The sequence below is a fragment of the Anomalospiza imberbis genome, unplaced genomic scaffold, assembly GCF_031753505.1.
Source record: "Anomalospiza imberbis isolate Cuckoo-Finch-1a 21T00152 unplaced genomic scaffold, ASM3175350v1 scaffold_47, whole genome shotgun sequence".
NCBI classification, from domain to species: Eukaryota; Metazoa; Chordata; class Aves; order Passeriformes; family Viduidae; genus Anomalospiza; species Anomalospiza imberbis.
In genome coordinates, this window is record NW_027100078.1 from 556,189 (window position 1) to 577,999 (window position 21,811).

At 56.8% G+C, this 21,811-nt stretch overlaps 2 long non-coding RNA genes and 2 pseudogenes across 2 annotated transcripts in view; 2 read left to right on the forward strand and 2 right to left on the reverse strand.

The window, feature by feature from the left end:
- Positions 1 to 13,253, forward strand: part of LOC137466918 (uncharacterized) — an 82,731-nt gene extending 69,478 nt beyond the window's left edge. The window contains exon 2 of the long non-coding RNA XR_010995339.1: positions 13,218 to 13,253. This is a non-coding gene — a long non-coding RNA (uncharacterized lncRNA). The remainder of the gene's footprint in view (positions 1 to 13,217) is intronic.
- The window catches only part of LOC137466906 (zinc finger protein 850-like), an 807,951-nt pseudogene that overhangs the window by 502,010 nt on the left and 284,130 nt on the right, over positions 1 to 21,811 (reverse strand).
- Positions 1 to 21,811, forward strand: part of LOC137466908 (zinc finger protein 850-like) — a 743,182-nt pseudogene that overhangs the window by 492,940 nt on the left and 228,431 nt on the right.
- Positions 1 to 21,811, reverse strand: part of LOC137466917 (uncharacterized) — a 142,864-nt gene that overhangs the window by 73,037 nt on the left and 48,016 nt on the right. The window lies entirely within an intron of this gene.

The window sequence follows — 21,811 nt, forward strand, 5'->3', positions numbered from 1 at the left end:
GAAACGGCTCCGCTCGGCCTGCCAGTCTGGGAGGGCTGGAGGGCGGCGGGTGCTCATTTGCTGTCAAAAATAAATTGTTTTTTTTTTGTCATGTCACGATCACAGCATTTCTTTCATCCTTTTCCAAGGTTTTGGCCTCCCTTCCTCCAGGCTAATCTTTTTGTGTCCTTCCTCAGCCACTTGATGGCATTTGGCAGGGGGGGTTAAGCAATGTTAAAAGTTCAACAACAGCTCCTGTTGCCAACTGCAGCAGCCCCTTCAAGAGCCCTGAGCTACCAGCGAGGTCCACGTCTGCCTTGCAAAAGGGAGTGGTTTGCAGCCATGGGGTTGTCACCCTGCTGCAAAAGCTGGGAGGAAATAACAAGTGGCAAAATGCCAATTTGGCTCAAGCCCTGCCCAGTTTCTTCATCTTTTCCCTCTGCTCAGTGATAGGCAGGCAGGGCTGGACTCCAGCGAGGTTCAAGCTCTTGGCGCTCCCTGGCATCAAGGGGATCAAGTCAACTCTTGTATGCAGTGACTGCAATAGAGCTCCTGAAGGAAAAAAGGGAATGTCATGAAGTGGGGCCTCCTTCTTGTCTCCTTTGTCTGCCCAGGAGCCCCTTGGAAAGGGAAATGCCCACACGGGTTTATCTGACTCCTTCCCAGCCAGCCTTTCCCTCACTCCCGGGTCTCATTTGCTCCGCAGGCTTCACCAGCTCGCTCAGCTCGGAGGAGCTCTCAGAGGAGAAAACGCTGCCTGGCGTGGGGCTGTCTGATCCCTGTCTCATCTGGATTCCGTTTGCCCCGCTCCCTCCCCCATCCAAGAGACCCAAGGATGCCCCGCAGCCCCACGGTCCTGCAGCAGATGCCGGGCACATTCCCTCCTCCGCTCCTTGGTGGCCCTGGGGAGGCTCCAGAGCCCTCCCTGTGTGTGGGACAGCTGCTGCAGCACCGCTGTGCCTGCGTGCGAGCAGCGCCCGAGGAGCAGCTGCGCAAGTTCTGAGTCTGAAGCGGAATCCTCGGCGCACACAAATGACAACTGGCATCTCAGGGGCTGCCAGGAGAAGCTGAATCCATCTGCTCCCTGCCCTTTCGAGCCATAGCCATGCCGATGCAATTGGAAGAATTGCCCCTGCCCAGGAAGCTCTCAGGTAGAAGAGAGGAGCAAAAGCCATGTGTTTCTGAAACACAAAATGTCAGAATGAGGTTCCTTAACACTAATTTGCTATTTAAGAGGGGATCATTTATTGAGGCCTGAGGCCCAGTGAGGGATAAATCCTAACCTGACGTGGACATGTAATTCTACCAGTGTGTTGTTCATATACAGTCGCTAAATGCCAATTACAATTTACCCATTTCCATAAATCCCACCCCGAGTTCCCAGATTCAGTCCTTGTTTTCTCTATCACTGCACCCTTGAGCCAGATGTGTTCTTCTTCTCTTCCAGCCATCCTTGCTGGGAAAGCAGCCCCTGCATGCCTTGTTCCTGTGCTGGAAGTTCACAGGCACGGTAAAAATGGAATGAACCCTTTGGGTCTCAAGGCCAAGGCTTTGTGTGGCCAGGCAGGGGCAGGCAGGAGGCAGAGCTGTCAGCAAAGGAAGGGGCCAGCGAGGTGGGGCAGCCGGGGGATGACGACAGCCTGCAGGGACAGAGGCCAGGGCAGGGACACCGCAGGACAGCCTGGGCTGCAGAGGGCACAGGGATGTGCAGCAGCTGCAAGGCCCTGACAGAGCCAACCTGTGCAGCCCTTTGGCCATGGCTGCTGGCCCTGGGCCTGAGGCCACGAGGGGACAAGTGACCCTTGCAGCCCTGGGGCCTCATGGCCTCCTTGTCCCTGCTCAGCAGCCTGGCAGGGGCCGCCCCATGGTCCTGCCCTTGGCATGGCACATCCCCACATGGCAGTGCCCATCCCGGGAAGAGCCCTGAGCAAGGAGGGAGGGACAGGATCTGCCTTGCCAGGGGCTGGGGCTCAGCCTTGGCCCTTTGCATTCCTGAGACACATCCAGGTTTGCTCAGCACCAGAGACACCTTTGCCTTGTTTGTCCCCACCTGTCATCAGTGCCTCCAGTTCTCTGCTCTGCCTGGGGCCTGGGGACACTTTGATATGAATTGTGTCCTTGAGTGGAACCCATTAACAGTTAAAGAAAGTTTGTACTTTGAATCTGACTTTTTGAGTTCTTGAGAAGCTCTTTAGCACACTCTGAGGGACTGGGTCTGATGCAAACAGCGCCAAAGCCCCAGAGGTCATTAAAGTCCTGGTGCTGTGTCTGTGCTGCTGAGCTGGGCTGGGCTCCTGGCCCAGAGGCAGCTCCTGGCAAGGGCAGCGCTGCAGAGAGACAGCTCTGGCCAGGAGCAGCTCCTGTGCACAGCCCAGCAGGGCTGGGGCACTGCCAGGGCATCCCAGGGACACGAGCAGGGCACAGACAGAGCTCACAGGGGCTCAGCACTGGCAGGGGCTGTGGGGTGTCCCAGAGGGGGCTGTGTCACAGCAGCAGCTCTGTGGCTGTGTCACGGAGGCACAGAGCAGCTGTGATGTCAGAGAGGGGCTGTGTGACTGCACAGAGTGGGTTGTGTGAGGTCACAGACTGGGCTGTGACATCACAGAGCGTGTTGTGTGAGGTCATCAAGCAGCTATGGCATGACAGAGGGGACTGTGTGACATCACAGAGCAGGCTGTGACATCATGGCATGGCTGTATGACATCATAGAGCAGGCAGTGAGGTCAAAGTGTGTGCTGTGACATTACAGAGTGGCAGCATGACATCACAGGGAGGGTTTTGTGACATCACTGAGGGGGTTGTGACATCACAGGGCAGGCTGTGACATCATAGAGAAGGGTATAAGGGAATAGAGCAGATCCTGCCATCATAGAGGGTGGCTCTGTGACGACAGAGAGTGGGTTGTGACATCACCGGGTGGCTGTGTAATGTCATAGAGCAGGCTGTGACACCAAAGAACAAATAGTGACATTGTAGGGTGACATTGTGACATCTCACAGTCTTCTGTGACATCACAGAGCAGCTGTATGACATCATAGGGTGACATCTCAGAGTTGGTTCTGTGACATCACGGGGGCTGTGTGACATTACAGGGCAGCTCTGTGACATCACAGGGGCTGTGTGACATCACAGGGGCTGTGTGAGGTCACTGGGGAGGTCACTCCACCCCAGCCCCCCCTCCCAGTTCCCCCAGAGAAGTCCAACGCTGCTCGTGCACAGTGGGGTCCCCTGTCCCCCCGGGTCCCCCCGCCCCCAGCGCCGCAGCCTCCCCCAGAGGATGTTCCACGAGATCGACCCCAGAGCCTGACACGGGGACGGGGGCCGGGGCAGTGGGGGAGTGAGACAGGGAGACAGGGACCCCCCGGCAGCGTCCCCGTGTCCCCCAGGGCCAGAGCCTGGGCCAGGGCTCCTTCACCCTGTTACCAACGAGGACTTGAGAGCGCTGAAAAATCCCCAGCAAGGGATCAGCAAAAACCAGATTTAATATTAAGTGACAGCACCACAAAGTTCCTTGGCAAGAGTCACTCTGCTCCTGACTGAACACTTCAGGCACAGAAAAGGAAACAAAGCTACAACAAAACCAAACAGAATCCAGGCAATCAAACCAGAAATGAGCCGAGACCTGGGGCTTTCATTCATATGGAAAAGAACTGTCCTTCTTGTCCAGGTGCCCATGGCCAGAATTGGGATTTCACCTCCAACACTGCATGTTGTGACAGACTGGAGGAGATTGTTGGCTGGAAACATTTCATGTGTGGGGAGGAAGGGGCAGGTCCAGCCTTGCCCTGCCCTGGAACCCCAGCCCTGCCCTGCCCTGGAACCCCAATCCCCCCAGAGCCTCTATCCCAGCCCAGCAGTGTCTGCCAGTCCCTGGCACAGCACAGGCAATGCTCCACAGCCACCTCTGGAGCCCCCAGCCCAGCTCCTGAGTGACCAAATGACCCCAAGTCCCACCTGGGGGAAGGGCCCAGGAACACCAAGGGGTGTTTAAGGCTGAGCACAAGGCAAGCACACATCTTGACCCTACCTCCTCTTGGAATTTCTATCTGAGCACTGCTGGAATCCAGGAGTTGGTAGCTCTGTGTGTGCTTCTCTGTATATTTTTTGTCTTTCTCTCTTTCTGTGTCTATTTCTTCTATTTTGGTCCTCGTGCAAATGTTGATTAACTTAAAATTGAATGAGCTAATAGTCTGTGAAGTTGAATGGGCCAAGGTAATGCTTTGGGAAGTGTTTTTGTTGATTGAATGTCATGCTAAACCTTTTACCAAAGTTTCTCTGGGTTTCTAAAGTTCCCAATAAAGGCTGTTTTGTTGTTTTGAGCTCATGAGAATCTCTTGTTGGTATTTCTCTTGTTCATCCAACTCAGAGGACACAAACAATTGTAATTCCTCTTAAATGTCTCCTTGAGAGAGTTGTTTGGGGGATGGGAGTCAGGGCTTGTGTGTCCTGCTTGGCACAGCCCAGGCAGGGCTTTCACAGCCCCATTCCACACTCCATTTCCCAGCTGGAGCCGCTGGTGCCTCTGAGTTCTGCTGCCCCAGCCCCAGGGACGCTCTCCTTGTCTGCCCATTCCCCCACGGTCTCTGGGCAGGGATGGCCTCAGTGGGAGCTGCTGACATCCTCAGCAACTTGGAGCACCCTGGAGCCACCTCCGGCCATGGACGGCGGCCAGTGGCCGGGAATGCCCCTGGGTGAGGAGGGAGGACACCAGCAGAGCATCCCCCCGGGGCAATGAAAAAGACAGTGCCGGGATCAGGTGGAAGGAGCACGGACCCCCACCAGAGCATTCTCCAAAGGTAAGGTGTTTTCCAAAGTAAAATTGGCAAAAAATCTTATTAAATTCTGTGGCTGATCTTTGCTGTCCCCACGAGTCGCTCGCCACCCAAACAAATCACAAAGTTCCCCCTCAAAAGTGGGACTGGGACCACACAGACCCTTCCCCATAGTCTAGGGACCTTCAGAAGACCCCTCCCTATGGACTGGCCACCCCAGAAATGGGGCTAGGACCTCCAGAGAAGCCTCCCCATTACCCTAAAACCCCCCAAAATGGTGCTGGTACCTCCAGAGCCCCATCCCCATGGGACTGGAACCACCACAGACCCATCTCCATGAACCTACAACCCCCAGAAATGGGACAGGGACCCCCAGAGACCCCTCCCTATGGGCCTGGGATCCCCAGAATGGGGCTGGGACTCCCCCCATGTGAGCCACGCCCACTCCCCGCCTTGGGGTGGCGGTGTCAGAGCCCCGGGAGCGCCCCGGAGCCACCTCTGGCCACTGACAGCGGAGAGGAATGCCCTGGGGAGAGGGGGGAGGACCCCGCCAGAGCATCCCATGGGGCAGTGAGTACCGAGAGTGGCGGAGCATCGCCCTGGAGCAAGGACGATGGAACCGGGAGGACCAGGGCAACCAGCGGAGCATCCCCGGGGCTGAGGAAGGAGAACACCGACACAGCATCCCCCCGGGGCAACGAGCATTTAGGGATTTTAGGGATTGTAGAGAGTAGTTTAGTATGTCACATGGGTGAGAAGTTTAGGTTTTACCATTTTTAGCATATTGTAGATGGGTACAGGAGCTGTCACATCTTCAGCAGAGGAGGACACACCTTCAGCAGGAGCTGTCACAGCTTCACCAGGTGTTGGGGAATGGCTGCAGGAACAGGGTCATGGATCGATGGAACAATTGTTCCAGCAATCCTCTGTTTGAGACCCCAGACCTGAGCTCTGTGCCCGGGAGGAGCTCTGGCCTGGGAAACTGGCCTGGGAACAGCACTGGCCTGTGAACAGTACACTGTGCATGTACAGATAGCAAAAAAGCAGCATATCCTTGAGATATGAGTTGTACAAGGATAAGACTCGCCGTCTGGGGAAGAGCTGCGGCTTGCAAGGTACAAAGGCTGCACTTAAGGGTCAGATTATGGAAAGTGAAGTAGCTCTTCAATTACTTACAGAAACGTGATTTAGCTGATATAGATTTAGATAAAGATCCGCCAGCTTTGTACACCTATGGTCGGGCTCAAGGCTTATTTAAAGCCTCGGGGGATCTCTTTGATGAGAAAGAGTGGCGTGGATTAGAGAACATTCTTTAGTTTAAGGTGATTGATGATGATAAGGCTGCCCGAAAGCTAATGAGGTCGTGGCGCTCAGTCATAAATTGTTTGCAGAAGTATCAAGCAGAAAAGAAAGTTGCTGCTGTTGCTACTGCCACTTTAGAAGGGGTTAAACCAGGAATGCATTCTTTAGAGGTTGATATCAATCCTATTCCTCCAGTAAGAAATATTATTGAAATTAAGAGCAGATCGAGTGATAAGCAACCTACTGCTCCCCCTGCTTTTAATCCTGCCTTTAATGCTGCTCAGTCAGCCACAGATCCCCTCCCCGGGAATGAACAATCAGTAATAAATGGTGAAAGACTTCCACAGGCTAAAAGAAAGCAGCTGCAGGATGAAACTGTTCAGAACAGCCATAAAAGAGTTTTAGTGACATCTGCTAGTAATCCTTTTAAGCAAGAACATCCTAAAATTTTACCAGGAATACACAGAATGAATTGGTTGAGTATCCAAAAAGAAGCAATAAGTAATAAAGATTATGACTTGTTCTACTATTACTGACATAGATTGCCAAGCTTTTCCTGTTGCTTATACACCGAATGCAGGAGGGGGAGAAACAACCAATTATCATCTTGTGGATTGGAAATTGCTTTCACAATTGAGAGCCGCAGTTAATGACTGTGGGCTACACGGGGAACCTGCAAAGCAAATGCTTAATTCCATATGGGGCTCAGGTTTCCTTCTTCCAAAAGATATTAAAAGTATCATAAGAATAATTATGACACAGTCTCAGTTAATGCTGTGGCAAGCCCACTAGCATAAATTATGTAATCATTTTGCAAAGACTCCATGACAGCAGAATGAGCCCTTATTTGGGATAACTGTTGAACAATTAATAAGTGTTGGGCAATTCACTACAACTGAAATGCAGGCACGAGTAGGGGCTAAAATATGAAAAGCTACCATACAATTAACTAGAGAAGCAATCTCCATGGTTAGGACAAAACCAGTATCTCCTTCTTCTATGTCTATTAAGCAAGGCAGAAATGAGCTTTTTACTTCCTTTGTGGACCGGGTGACCGAAGCTATTAATTTAGCTGATGTACAGGACTTCATTAAGAGAACCCTATTACGACAGTGTGTTTTAGAAAATTGTAATACCTCTACTAGAAGTATTCTTAACACAATGAGCATTGATGCAACAGTGGAGGAAATGCTCTGGGTGCTCCCCGTGAACCTCAGCTCTGGGACCACTGTCTGCCCCAGGCTTCAGGGGCTGCAGTGGGAGCCCGGCTGGGCTCTGCCCTGGGGCCATCCTGCAGGGACAGCTGCAAACAGGGAGCATTCCCTTGCCACAAACAGCCAAGCCAGGGCTGCAGGGCAGCTGCTCCAGCCCGGAGTGCACTGCTGAGTGCTGTGCTCTGGGGCTGGGGCTCCCCGCACAGGGGACTGGACTGGTGTGCCAGAGGAGACAGAGAAGCTGCAGCTTCAGCCTAACTGAGGTGGGTGCGTGGGCTGGGAAGAGTGGGGAGGCTCAAGGGGATTCACAGAGCTCATCCTGCTGCAAGGACAAGAAAAATGGGAGTGAGAACTCAGCAGTGAGGAGAGCTGAGGGCTGGAGAGCAGCTCTGAATGACACTAAAATCCCACTGCACCTCTGAGACATTGCTGCTCCTCAGCCAGTGAAAGGATGAGTCCCTAAGCCTGGAGCTCAGCCTTCCTCGTGGTGAGAGGCACCAAGGAATGCAACAGTGTGGTGGAGACTGCCATGGGCTGGGAACTCACTGGGGGAAAAGAGGGAGCAGTTGGGAAGTAAAAGGCAGGTGAGGGAGAGAACTGTTCAGAGAAAGGCTGAGCTACAGCTTGAGCAGGCTGCAAAATGTCATTTGGGGTCATCCCAGATTGATTTCATTTCAGAAGCTATTGAACAAGTTTATTTTGGGGTGGTGGCATGTTTTCCCTGGGAGGTGTACACTCTGCACACTTGAGCTGTGTTGCTGAAATGCTCCAGCAGGTCTGTGCTGCAGGTCACCCCATTTCTTCTTTGGCTGATTGCGGCCCGGTGCTGAGCTCCAGCAGAGCCCTGGCAGAGCCCAGAGCAGCCTCAGCACCCGCAGAGCCCGGCTGCAAGGAGAGAAACCAGAAAGTGCCCGTCAGCTGAAGGCTCCTGTCCCCTTGTCCCAGCTGCCCGCAGTGCCCAGGCCATGCTGGCCGTGCCCAGAGCTGTGCCCAGAGCTGCCCATCCCTGCTGCCTTTGGGAGCAGAGCAGGAGGGCAGGACATGTGCCCAGCCTGCAGCCGGCCACGGCACATCCAGCCCTCAGCAGCTGCCCAGAGCAGGACGCTCCTGTGCTCGCTGCCATCTCCCCAAAGCTCTGATCCCACCATGCCAAGCAGACGGGACCCACCTGACGCCATCCCCCGCTGGAAGAAAAGCTGGTCCCAAACCATGTCCTCATCCTTCTCCAAGTGCACGGCCCATCCACGCCACAGCTGCTCCCAAGCACTTCCCCATCCAGACTAGACCCCACCTGGAACGCTTCCTCTAGGAAAACACACAACAAAATTTTGAAAATAGATTACAGACAAAAAGGGGAGCAAGAAAAAAGGTCAAAAATCTTATCTCTGTCAGGGGCTTAAAGAGGGCCCAACCCCTGCATGCCAGGGAAAAACCCACCCACAGGTGAGGGAAGCCCAGGCTTTCTCCCTTCCCCCCTGCACTGCCCCCCAAAATAACGGTGACCCCAAAGCAAACAGGGGCAGTGGAGCAGCCCAAGCCCTTCCTTGCCTGCAGAGCAAAGCAGCCCCTGCACAGGTTCTGGAGTCCCACCTCTGCTCCCACCATGGGGGTTTGTTTGTGTCGGGCTGGCTGCCCCAGCCCCAGCCCGGGGCACGGTGGGTGCTGGGGCTGTTGGCAGGGCCAGGAGCCCACTCCCATTTCATCACCACCCCAGCCCATCCCCCAGCCCTGCCAAAAGCAGCCTGGCATCCGACTGAAGGATCAGCTGCATCCACCCCAGCAAAAGGGGAACCTTTGGTTCCTGGCCAGGCTGTGCAATGCCCAAATCTGGGAGCATCCCCCTGCGTGTGGACTCACCTGCAAATTCCCTGTGGAGCCTGGCTTTGGAGAAGGTGCCAGAATCGAAGTCCATCATCCTCAGCTGCCGGTGGCCAGCTGGAGGAAGAGGTTGTCATCCTTGATGTCGTCCTCGCTGTCCCCAGCAGCAGCAGCCCCACCTGGTACAGCTTCTCCAGGGGCTCCTTCTCCTTCCCTGGGGGTGAGCCCAGGCTGTCTGGATTCTGCCCAGGGCCCAGAGCTGTCAGGGAACCAGGACAAGCAAAACCAGGTCAGATGGTGGCCACCAGTGCTGGGCAGAGCAGCTCAGCTCCAGCACAAGGGCTGCGTGTCCCCATCTGATGACCCCTGGGCAGTGACACAGGCAGGACAAAATGTCTGGGTTCCTTTGCTTCTGATTGCCAAGGCATGTGTGGAGCTGCAACTTACCAGGGCCTTGCATCAAAGTGTGCCTGTGGCTCTCTCCCTTCTTCTAGGGCCGATCAATATCCTGCAGCCAGGGATCACAGGACAGCTCTTCTAACGAGGGCCTGTCCGAGTGCAGCATGGATAAACACCGCCTGATCACATCTTGGCACTCTGGGCAGAGAAACCAGAACCCGCCGGTCAGTTGGAGAAGGCTCCTGTTGGCTTTGCCTCACTATTCCCGTGTCCAGGCCATGCTGGATGTGCTCAGAGCTGGGCCTAAACTTCCCCATCAATTCCCTGTTTTGGAGGAGAGCAGGAGAGCAGGACATGTGCCACCTCCTCAGCAGCTGCCAGAGCGGGATGCTCACGAGCTGCTGCTGTCTCCCAGCACTGGCATTGCCCCCGTGGCCAGAGATGAGGATCCACCTTGAGAGAGCCGTCGTGGCAGCGAGAGCTGATGGTTCCAGCTGATGTTCTGGCTCCTCCTGAAAGGGTGCTCCCCGCAGACCATCTGGTGCAGCAGGATGCCCAGGGACCAGATGGTAGCTGGCTTGCCGTAGTAAAATCCAAAGTGGATCCATTCCGGGGGGCTGTATGACGGTGTTCCTGTGGAATACAGATAGGGTTCATCAGGGGAATGCTGCTGCTCCCAGAGCCTGGCCCCAGCATCCCTGGGCGTGTGGGGGCTGCCCCAGTGGCACACGGGGTGACCCGCTGCCCTCTCGCCAGCACCTGGGACTTGTGTATAGACTCGGGGTTGGAAAAGAAGCCACTGGGGTTGGAAGAGGGCAGCAGAAGTCCTGGAAGGCCCGACCATGAGGAGGAAAAACCCACCCAGTGCTTGGGAAAACCATGCCTTCATCCTCCCTGCCTGCACTGCCCAAAAAACATCATGAATCCAAAACAAACCAGGTGAGTGGAGCAGTCCAAGCCCTTTGTCACCTGCACACCAAACTGGCTGGGACACAGGTTACAGCCCCCCTCTCTGCTACCCCCACCCACCCGTGTTTTTGTTGGGCTGGCTGCCCCAGCCCCAGCCCCAGTCTTGGGCAGAGTGGTGGGCAAAGGCTGCCAGCAGGGCTTGAAGCTGGCTCCCCACCCAGCCCTGCTCAAACGCAACTCAGCTGAAATCTCAGTGCCATGAAGGGCAGCAAAAGGGAGAATCCCTGCTGCCACACCCAGCTTGGGCTGTGAGATGTTGGGCCATGAGATGCCAGGACCGAGAGCACACCCCTGCATGGGCTCACCTGCAAAGCGAGTGTAGGCTGTGTCTTGCAGGTAGGTGCCACAGCCAAAGTCAATCAATTTGGCCTGCCCGGTGGCCAGGTCAACCAGGATGTTCCCTGGTTTGATGTCCCTGTGCAGGACCCCGCAGCTGGTGCAGTGCTGCACGGCCTCCAGCACCTGGCGGAACAGATCCCGCGCCACCTCCTCGGACAGGAATCCCCGTGCCCGAATGAAATGATGCAGGTCCTGAGACCGCTTCGGGCGTTCCAGCACGATCAAGATGTATTTGGGGAGCTCAAGCCACTCCAGCAGCTGGACGACACCGGGGAAGCCAGTGGACACCTTCTCCAGCAGCACGATCTCCAGGGGTGCGCTGGTGCCGTCGGGCTGCGGGAGGAGCACGATGCCATCAGTGGGGCTGATGCCGTGCCAGGGGTCAGGAACCCCTCACCCAGCACGGGATGCTCTTCGCCCTGCGCTGACCCCACGCCCGCTCTCCCTCGAGGTGTCCTGGTGGCTCCCACCCTGCCGGGCCTCGGCTCATCCCCGCCCGGCACGGCCCGGCTTCTGCCGCTGGCCCCGCTCACTCACCAGCTCGCCCCAGTGCCGGACGCGGTTCCTTGGCACCCTTTTGATGGCCACCTGCAAGCCAAGAGCAGCAGCGGGCTGAGCTCGCCACCCGCCATGCCCAGCCCCAGCCCCAGCCCCAGCCCCAGCTCCAGCCCCATCCTCCTCCTCCTCCTCCTCCTCCCCCCTCTCCCTTCTCCTTTTCCTTCTATCCCTCCTCCTCCCCCTCCTCCTCCACCCCCTCCTCCCCCTCCTCCTCCTCCTCCGCCCGCCGCCGGCCCCGCCGCTCACCGGGGCGCCGTCCGAGAGCCGCGTGGCCGCGAAGACGCTGCCGAAGCCGCCGCTGCCCAGCAGCGAACCCAGCCGGTACCGCTCCTTCAGGCCCTGCTGCGCCTTCCCTGCGGGCGGGACGCGGCTGTCAGCGCTCGGCCCGGGGCCAGGAGCGGCCCCCCGACCGCCCCCCGACCGCCCCGGGCCGGCCCTCCCCAGGCGTTCGCTCCCGGCAACGGGACAGCGGCGGCTCGGGGGCGGCGGCCGCGCTGCCGAGCGGCGGAGCTCGGGCCGGGGAAGCCGCAGCGGAGGCGGCGGCAGCGGCCGCGCCGCGTGTGTCCTCCGCGGGGCCCGGGAGGAGCCGGGGCCGGGGCCAGGCTCGGGCCAGGCGGAGCCAGAGGGAGGCGATGCCGTCCCAGCCCCAGGCACCGATGCCCGCCCAGAAGCGCCACCGCCAGCACGGCCAGAGCCGGGCGGAGGCGAGACCCCGGCGGGACGGCCGGGGGCGGGGATGGGGCAGCCCCGCCCGGAGCCGGGGGCGGGCCGGGGGCATGGCCCGGCCGGGAATGGGGAGAGAGAGAGACTGGGAGAGGAGGGAACAGCGGGAAAGGGAGAGCGGGAGACGGTGCGGGACAGCGAGGGAAGGAGAGGAGAATCAAGAGGGAGTCTCTGCTTTGGCTGCTGCTGCTGCTGCTGCCGCCGCCGCTGCTGCTGCTGCTGCAACTGAAGCTCCGGGGCCGTTTGTCCCCGTGTCCGTTTTTCCGTTGCCCGCTCACCCCCACGCCCAGCCCCCCGCTCCCCGGGGGCAGCCCCTGAGCCTGTCCAAACACGGGAACTTTGCCCTGTTCAGCCCAGACCCAGAGTCTGGGCTCCTGCACGGGGGCAGAGGTATCTCCTCGGTCGCTGCCGTGCATTGTCCCTGCTGAGTATCAAACCCTGTCGGGGCACATTCCCTGGCTGGAGGATTCCCTGGTCCTGGTCCTGCACTTATGGCTCCAGTGTTGCTTTCCAGCAAAAACTGGAAGGCAAACTGTGTGGCTCATGGTACTTTAGAGTGTCTAGAACTCGCTAAGTCACTGATCTTAGAGGTGAGATGCATTTGGAATTAATGGGATGGAGAAGTAGTGCAAGATGGAAAAAGGGAGCAGAGAAATAAATAGAGGAAAACATCTTGGACTGTTTCTTTCAATTTTCATTTCACTTCTGGAAAGCTGTTTCAGTTTTCCAGGAATCTTCTCCACAGTCCTGTTTGCTCTTCTCAAGAACCTTTCCTGGAGAACCAGGTTGAGCTCCTGTCACAAGATGTGCCACCACCTGCAGCTTCTCTTGGCTTTCCACAGCGGGTGTGCAGCAGGACTCTTGCAGCAGAGCAGGACAAAGGTTTGGAGAACTTGACAGCTTGTCCTTTCTCTTCCTGGAGAGCTGGGGAGTTGTGCCATTGGTGAGGTTTTCATTGTGACTGTTCCAGCCTTGGGAAACAGGAGGTGGAACCAGGACTTGTTAGGGAATACAAGCCTGACTGAATGCAGAGAAGGAATCTCCAGAGCCCGCAGCCAGAAATGCAGAGTTGTGTGATAATCATTCCCACATCTCCATGGACACCTGGAAAGTGATCTAGAACATGAAAATGGGACAGAGGGAGTTTGTTTCTGTGTTCAGTTTGGGTGATTCTACATCTCCAGTGCTGGTATAAATCAAGAGCACAGTCAGTTCATGATAAGCACCAGAACAGGCTGGACCTCTGAGAGTAGGTGACGGAAAGAATTTGAAAAGGAGAAATGCAGGGAATGACTTGGTGGACTTTGTCTGGAAGAAGGGTATTTTTTTTTAATTATTTCTAGTCCATTGCTTCTGCTTTTGTCCTTCTTACAAGGCCATTTGCATCCCAGATTCCTCATGAAATGAGATCCCTGAGCTTCTGGAACTGCCTGAAAGATGCCCAGTTCTTGCAGGGACACTCAGGCTGAAACAGGAAGCAATTTTGAAGCAATTGTATTAAACAAAAACCAGTTCTTAAGCAGAGATTGATGTCACTGCCCCCGACCAACCACCATGGGCAAATCTCTGGCTCAGCCTGGAGCAGTGACCTTGAGGGGGTGTCCCCACTGCAGGGAGGAATCTCCACAGCCCCCAAGAAGGGAAATGTCAGGAGACACTGCCATTAAAATTTGGGATGGGGCTTTTCTAGTCTGAAGCGCTGCCCTGTCAGTCAGATGTGCCCAGGCTGGGCCAGCTCAGCAGCTCTGCAGGAGCTCTCAGTGGTGTCACTTGGTTGTTCCTTTCTCTGGGGATTTTTCCAGCCATGCCACAGCTTCAGCTCCCTCTGAGGATGTGGAACTTTGGGATGGAGGAGTCAGGCTGGTTTCAGCATTATTCACCCCAACAGCAGCGTGACGCCCCTCCTTCATTTCCCACTGGGGCTTTGCAAACAGGGCCTTGCAGGAGGGGTTTGAGCCCATTGCAGGCAGAGCCTCCTGCTCCAGCAGGAACTGCCTTTCCTGTGCCAGGAGCAGGGCAGGTCCTGCTGCAGGAAAAGCCCCAGGCCAGCCCCAGCACAGGGAAGGCCTCGGGCACAAGGGCAGAGTGCCGTGCTGGGAGCTGTGCCAGGGAGAGCCTGAGGCACCAAAGGCGCCTTGGCAGCAGCAGCTGCTTGCAGGGCATGGCCAGAAGCCTCCCTTGGCAAGCCGGCCTGGTGGCCAGCACTGCAGAGCTGCTGCCTCAGGGCTCATTTCTGGCTGGGCTCTGCCCCAGCCCACAGAGTGTGACCTCAGCCCTGACTCTGCCACGGCCCTTGTGCCTGAGCCCTGCAAAGCCCAAAGGTCACCTGTGCCCCCCTGGCTGTGCCAGCCCCTGGGGCAGGGGGAGGAAAGGCAGAGAAGGGGCTGGGTTTGGCTGTGGGATGTGGGGTCCAGCAGAGACCATGAGGAGTCGAGGCAGTGGATGGAGTGCACTGAGCAGCCCCTTCTGCCCATGCAGTCCTGGAATGGTTTGGATGGGAAGAGCTCTGCAGTGCTCATCTCATCCAAACCCCGCCATGAGCAGGGACATCTTTCACCAGATCAGGTTGTTCAGAGCCCTGTCCCAGCTGGACTTGAATGTTTCCAGGGATGGGGCACTGACCACCTCCCTGGGAACCTGTCCTGGTGTATCACCACCCTCATCATCAAACATTTCCTCCTTATCTGTTCATATCTGAACCTCCCTTCCTTTAGTTTAAAACCACCCCCCTTTGTCCCGTTGTGCCAGGCCCTACTAAAACCTTTGTCCACCCTTGTATTTCCATGGCAACTGCCAGGACAGGTGACCCAGGTGTCACCCCCAGTGAGGGCTGCCATGGAAACAGTGCCCAGCACTGCCCCTTTCTGTCGGACTGACCTGGCCTTTGGCCCTGGCCCTGGCGTTTGCTGCTGGTTCCGCGGCGCCTGACCGGCCAGCACGGCACAGGGCAGGTGGCCATGGCACAAGCCACCAGCAAGGGATCCCCTCTGGCTCTGGGCAGTGACAGCAGCCCTGAGCAAGGGGCCAGGGCAGGTTTCCATGGCGAGCAACCATCACAACGGCTCCAGGAGCAGAGTGACTCTTGCCAAGGAACTTTGTGGTGCTGTCGCTTAATATTAAATCTGGTTTTTGCTGATCCCTTGCTGGGGATTTTTTCAGTGCTCTCAAGCCCTCGTTGGTAACAGGGTGAAGGAGCCCTGGCCCAGGCTCTGGCCCTGGGGGACACGGGGACGCTGCCGGGGGGTCCCTGTCCCCCTGTCCCACCCCCCACAGCCCCGGCCCCCGGCCCCGTGTCAGGCTCTGGGGTCGATCTCGTGGAACATCCTCTGGGGGAGGCTGCGGCGCCAGGGGCGGGGGGACCCGGGGGGACAGGGGACCCCGCTGTGCACGAGCAGCGTTGGACTTCTCTGGGGGAACTGGGAGGGGGGGCTGGGGTGGAGTGACCTCCCCAGTGACCTCACACAGCCCCTGTGATGTCACACAGCTCCTGTGATGTCACACAGCCCACTCTGAGATGTAACAGGCCACCTGTGATTTCATACAGGTGTCCTGTGAGGTCACACCCTGCTCTTTGAGGTCTCAGTCTGCTCTGTGATGTCAGAAAATCTGCCCTGTGAGGTCACAGCCCAGCCTGTGATGTCACAGACACCCTGTGATGTCATAGCCAGCTCTATGATGTCACAGCCACCTTTGTGATGTTATGCAGTCTCGTTGTCATGTCACAGCCTGCTCTGTGATTTCACAGTCAGCTCTGTGATGTCACAATCCACACTGTATTTTCTCAGCCTTCTCTGTGACATCACACAGCTGCTCTGTGATGTCACAGAGCCCTTTTCTATGATGGCAGAGTCTTCTCTGTGTCCTCACAGCCCGTTCTGTGATGTCACACAGCCAGCCTGTAATGTCACAGCCGACTTTGTGACATCACAACCTCCTCTGTGATGTCACATCCTGCTCTGTGATGTCACATAATAAACCAGTGATGCCACAGCCAACTGTATGATGTCACAACCTGGTCTGTGATGTCACACAATCACAGAATCACAGAATTGCTGGGTTGGAAGAGACCTTTAAGGTCATCAAGTCCAACCCATGCCCTAACACCACCTCAGCTAATCCATGGCACTGAGTGCCACATCCAGTCTTTTTTTAAACACATCCCAGAATCGTGACTCCAGCACCTCCCTGGACAGACAATTCCAGTACTTTATCACCCTTTCCATAAAAAACTTTTTTCCTAATATCCAACCTAAATTTCCCTTGGTGCAGCTTAAGACACTGTCCTCTGGTCCTGTCAGTTGCTGTGAGGAGAGAGACCGACCCCCACCTGACTGCAACCACCTTTCAGGGAGTGTGGAGAGTGATAAGGTCACCTCTGAGTCTTCTCCAGGATAAACAACTCCAGCTCCCTCAGGCATTCCTCACAAGACTTGTGTTCCAGACCCCTTGTAACAGACAAGAGAAGTCTCTTTGTTCATCATTAAACAGGAACTCAGGCAAAGGAAGAGGTTTTTTGTGAATAACAGGAAACCCGAGAATATGCTGACTCCTTAAGTTGATGGCACAACGAGGGTCGGGAGGTGTGTAACCATCTATGGAAAGATGGTTACAGGGTCATAAACCCCCAGCGAGGAAGAGGAGGAGAGCCTTCATCCACACGACCACCAGAGAGCAGGCGGCGACCCCCTAGCAACTGGAGGCGCACGCGCAGAGTACTCCCGGAAAAGCCACAAACGCGGAAGAAGGGGGAGAATAAAGGACCGTGGGAAAAGGGAAGCGGTGTGAGCCTTGGCGGAGCACTGACTCCCCGGCTGCACCCAGCGCTGTTTGCTTGTCATTGCTTGCTGTAATCAATAAAAATCCTTTTATCAATCCCTAAAGGATCAGACAAATTATTTACTTTAACTTATAACACCCGTTCCCTGCTCTTGCTGCTGGCCCATCTTCAAAGCCTCTCCCTCGGGCTCTTCCTCCCGTGCAGAGCAGCTCTCCTGGACAGGGACGGCAGATGGCACAGCTGGGAAGCAAAGGGAGCACTGAGTCAGTATGGGGACGTTTTCCTTGGCAGCAGCTGCACTTCCATCAGGGAAGGGAAGATCTCAGAGCCTCCCCAGGAGGGTTAGAAAGAAAAAGCAGCCGAGCGGGCCAGGCTGTGGTGAGCGCAGCCGCGGCGGGACTGTCCCGCAGCCCCGGCAGCCCGGCACAGCCGGCACAGCTCCCGGGCCCTGCCGGCACAGCTGCCTTGCCCAAGGACAGCCCCTGTGCCGGCCGGGGCAGCTGCGCTGAGCAGCCCCAGCACGGACAGGGCCCGCTGCTGCCCCGCCGGGCAGTGCCCACGGCCACAGCCCACGCCACCCTCAGCCCCACCCTGCCTCCCCGGCCCTGTGGCCTCACCCGGGCTCTCTCCAGCGTGGCAGCAGCAGGTCCCCGTTCCCTGCTCTTGCTGCTGGCCTTCAGCTTCTCCCTGCTGGCTCCCGTCAGTCTCCGGCTGTCCTCAAGGTCTCCACTGCAGCTGTGGCAAAAGCGGAGGCTCTGCAACTGGTTCCAAGGCCTGGCAGAGCTGCAGTCCCGGAGCCCTCTGTGCTCCCTGCCGGCCCCCTCCATCCCCTCAGCCCCGCCATGCTCTCGGCAAAGCCCCAGCCCCCTTCAGTTTCTTCAGCCCCTCACAGTCCTCTCAGCCCCTCAGTCCCTTCTGACCCATCCCGTCCCCCTAGACCCGCCACCCCTCGGCCTGTGCCACTTCCCTGTCACCTCAGTGCCACCATCGCCTTCGGCTGCCCCACAGCCCTCAGCCCCAGCAGCACCTCAGGGTCACCGTCCCTTCAGCGTCACCGCCCCCTCAGCCCCCTCAGTCTCACCGTCCTTCAGCAGCTCCTCAGGGGACACTGCCTGGGGCCACCGGCAGCTCCCACCGCTCCAGGGACACCCGGGGCTGGAACTGCTGCTCCGCCCGGCCAGGCCGCCAGCTCGGACCCAGCACAGGGAGAGGGGACACAGGGGGCACGGGGGAAAAGCAAGAGGTGAGGGAGGAAGCAGAGCAGGGGAAGAGGTTAAAAAGAGGCCTACACCTATACAGATATCAATCTAGGTAACTAAACCCCCATATATCAATATAAATATGCCTATCTACAAATATAACTATATATATATGTAAATGTAACTATACACATGTATAAAGGCAACTATGGACATCTACAACTATAACTGCACATCTAAAAATATAAATATATACACCTAAAACTAAAAATAAATTAACTAGACAAATCTCTGTCGATGTAGATAGATAAATATAACTACATAAATCTATAAATACAACTACATATATCAATAAATAGAACTATACACATCTAGAAATATAACTAGAGACAGAGGAATTCTACCTGCCCAATGGTCACAGGCTCTCCCTCTGTCTCTTCCTGGCACACAGGGCAGCCCTCCTGGACACGTTGATCACACGGGATCTGGGAAGCAAAGGGAACACTGAGACAATACTGGCCCTTGCGCAAGCGTCCCTTGAGCACCAATTGTCCTTCTATCAGGGACATTAAAAGACGGCCTGAAAGGCAGACTCTCACTTGGCAATTTGAAGCCTGCTCTATAAAGAACAGGGATCCTTCCAAGTTTTCAAAACGGAACTGTGTAAAGTATTTAAGTATCCTAATAAAGTCTCAGCACCCACAGTGCAAATGGCACCCACGAGAGCTTGAAACACAGACAGTCCCAGTGACAGAGAGACCACAGTCCTCACTGAAATGGCTGAAGGCTGCTGGGGGCTGAGGTATGAACCAGACTGGGACACCCAGCTTGGTGGCACAACTCCCACAAGGTCAGGTTTATTCCCTGCTCTCTTGCCACAGCAGAGGGCTTGGCAAGCCTCTGGCGAAGCGTGGAGGGCAGAGCTCGGGCAGGTTGTGCATGTGCCTTTGAACTAAAGGCACCAGGAAGCACCAACCCTGCAGACAAGAGCTCAACTCTTCTCGTCTCCCTTCCTGCCAGAGGCAGGCTCAGAGCAGCCGTCTCACACCTCTCTAAACCAACGGGGGCTCTGTCCTTACCAGGCTCCTCGGGCTCTGGGGAACTGTTCTCGCAGCTCTCGGTGCCAGATGAAGTCTCCTCTGCTGCAGCCCGGTTCACAGGCTCCCCTCCTGAAGACTCAGGGGCAACATTCATATTGCCCTTGAAAGAACAATAGAAAAAAAGAAAACTAAAGATCATTCAGTATTTTGCTGGAATCGCATCAAGGATACAGTTGCTCTCCTTCTCCATCTAACAGTGTTCAAAAGCTTTCAGCCCAGCCTCTTCCATTCCCCTCCAATGGGTTACCTGAGCAGAGGGAGACCTTTCAGGCAGGGATCTCCTGATCTCCCGGATCATTTGCTCCACGGCAAAGCCAAGATCCACTGGTGGCAACTGCTCTTCACCAGGTGCATTCCAGGCTGAGCCGGAGGCCGTCGATGCTGCACAACCTGCACTGCCAGGTGGAGCGCTGGGGGCTGAAGTGCCCGAGGTGGCTGCAAGAATACAAAGACATTGGTCACACTGCACAACGTGGCTCTGGGACACAGATCTCTGTTGCTGCCTTGGATCAACCATCACAGGAAGCAGGCAGGAAAACCAGGCAGAGAATCTTTTGGCTTTCTAGGTGCCCCTTCTAAATAAGCTTGAGAATTTTGGGCCGAGAAGGACAGAGCCTTGTGGAAAAATACTCCAAGCAGTCACTTTTCATGACCTTTTGGAAAAGCAAGGCTACAACTCTTTTCCTGCCTCGTGGGTCGTAGGCTGGGGGCTGCTGCTCCCTGTGGAGCTGCTGGAAGCTGCAGGGCTGGATCCTGAGCACCTCCCGGTCGATCGGAGGCAGCTGCCCCCCGTAGAGCTGCTGGAAGCGGCTGCGAGGCCCCTCCCGCCCGAGCGGCAGCAGCGGCTCCCCGTAGAAACCGAAGAAGCCGCAGGGCGGGATGCGCAGCAGCTCCCGCTCGGCGGGCGGCGGCCGCTCCCCATAGAGCTCCTGGAAGCGGCTCGGCCCCTCCCGCCGGGCCGGCACCGGCCGGTCCCTGTGCAGCAGGTGGAAGCCGCAGGGCGGGCGCCGGGCGAGCAGCGGCCGCTGCCCGGGGGGCGGCTGGAAGCGGCCAGGTCGGGGGCTGCGCAGCTCCCGCCCGTCCGGCAGCGTCCGCTCCCTGTGCAGCAGCAGGAAGCCGCTGGGCGGGCGCCCGGGCGGCAGCGGCGGCCGCTCCCTGGAGAGCGGCTTGAAGCGGCTGCGCCCCTCCCGCCCGTGCGGCAGCGGCCGCGCCCCGGGGAGCTGCTGGGAGCCGCGGGGCGGGCGCCTGCGGCCCTCCCGCCCCGCCGCCGGCCGCTGCCTGTTGGCCGCGCTCCGGCGCCTGATGCGGAGCAGGAGGTCGGGGCGGTCGCGGCGAAAGCAGGGGTTGCTGTAGTGGAGCCAGCTGCCGGCATCGCCCGGCGCAGCTGAGCCAACCCGGCCCGGCACCCTGCGGAAGCCGTAGCGGTAGAGCTGGCGCACGAAGCTGCGGAACTGCGTGGCCCTGAAGGTGTGCGGGGCCGGGCCCCGGGCGTCGCCCGGGCTGAGCAGCTCCCGCTCGAAGAGGGAGCGGTGGATGAGCAGCCCCCGGGCCCGGCTGTCCCAGCGCACGGAGCGGACGCGGGGGCTGTTCGCCAGGCGCCACAGCTTGGCGGGGAAGGCGCTGGCTCTGAGCCCGGCGGGCAGCGGCAGCTCCGCCATGGCGCCGCTCGCCGGCTGTCGCCACAACGGCCCCGGCGCAACGGCCGCGGCTGCGCCGGCGGCGCGCGGCCTGAGGGGGGCGCTGCGCTCGGGCCCGCGCGCGCCCAGCCGCACTGGGCGGGGCCGTTCCTGGGCTGTTCTTGTCAGGTGCAGTTCAAAGGCTGCAGGCGCATTGAGGAAGACATTCTACCTATTTGCATCTCCAACCTTTGAAAAGCCCTTGTGTATGAAAAGCTCTGCATCAGCACCAAAAGCTGGTCACAGTGAGACCCAGATGAATTAGCCTCAAGAGCTGCTCTTTGTTCCCTGCTCAGGGCTTGTTCTCTGATTTTGTGTGTCTGCTCCTTCCAGTGCAGGAACACGGGGAAGAGAAATTAGGATGTAAAACAAAGAAGTGGGATCCACAGGCCTGCACCTTGGAAGGTATAATAGATCTGGGATGGCCCCACATTCCTGACAAACTTGATGGGCAAGGCACTGAGGTCACTTTTGTTGCCTTCCCTTCCCCTGCCTTCCCCCTTCAGATGATCAGTTTTCTAGAAAGAGCTTTTTCTTTGTGTAGCATCTGGTACCTCACAACCTCCAACATGACTTGTTTAGAACACGTGAATATTGCTCCTATCATCAAAACACTAGGAAAGAAGTATTTCAGGCCAATTTCGTAAGTATTTTTATCAAGGCTTTTATGTTCTTATCTCTACACAGGAGCCCAGAAACATGTTATAAAAAATAATTTAAAATGTTAGTCATATCTTAAACAAAAATGTTTTGCTTCAAAGCTCCAAACACCAAATCCTTCAACAAATCAGACTTCATCTAAAAGCAAAAATATAAATGGAAAACTGTCAACCACCTAATAACTACTATTAAGCAAGTATTATTTCTGGTGGCTGTCTGAGGAGTTTCTCCCATGTCAAATGCAAAATACGGATTGCTCTGAATTAGTGCATCACCAACTGTGCCTTTTCCCAAAAGACTCAACTTACTGCTGCCCAACAAAGACA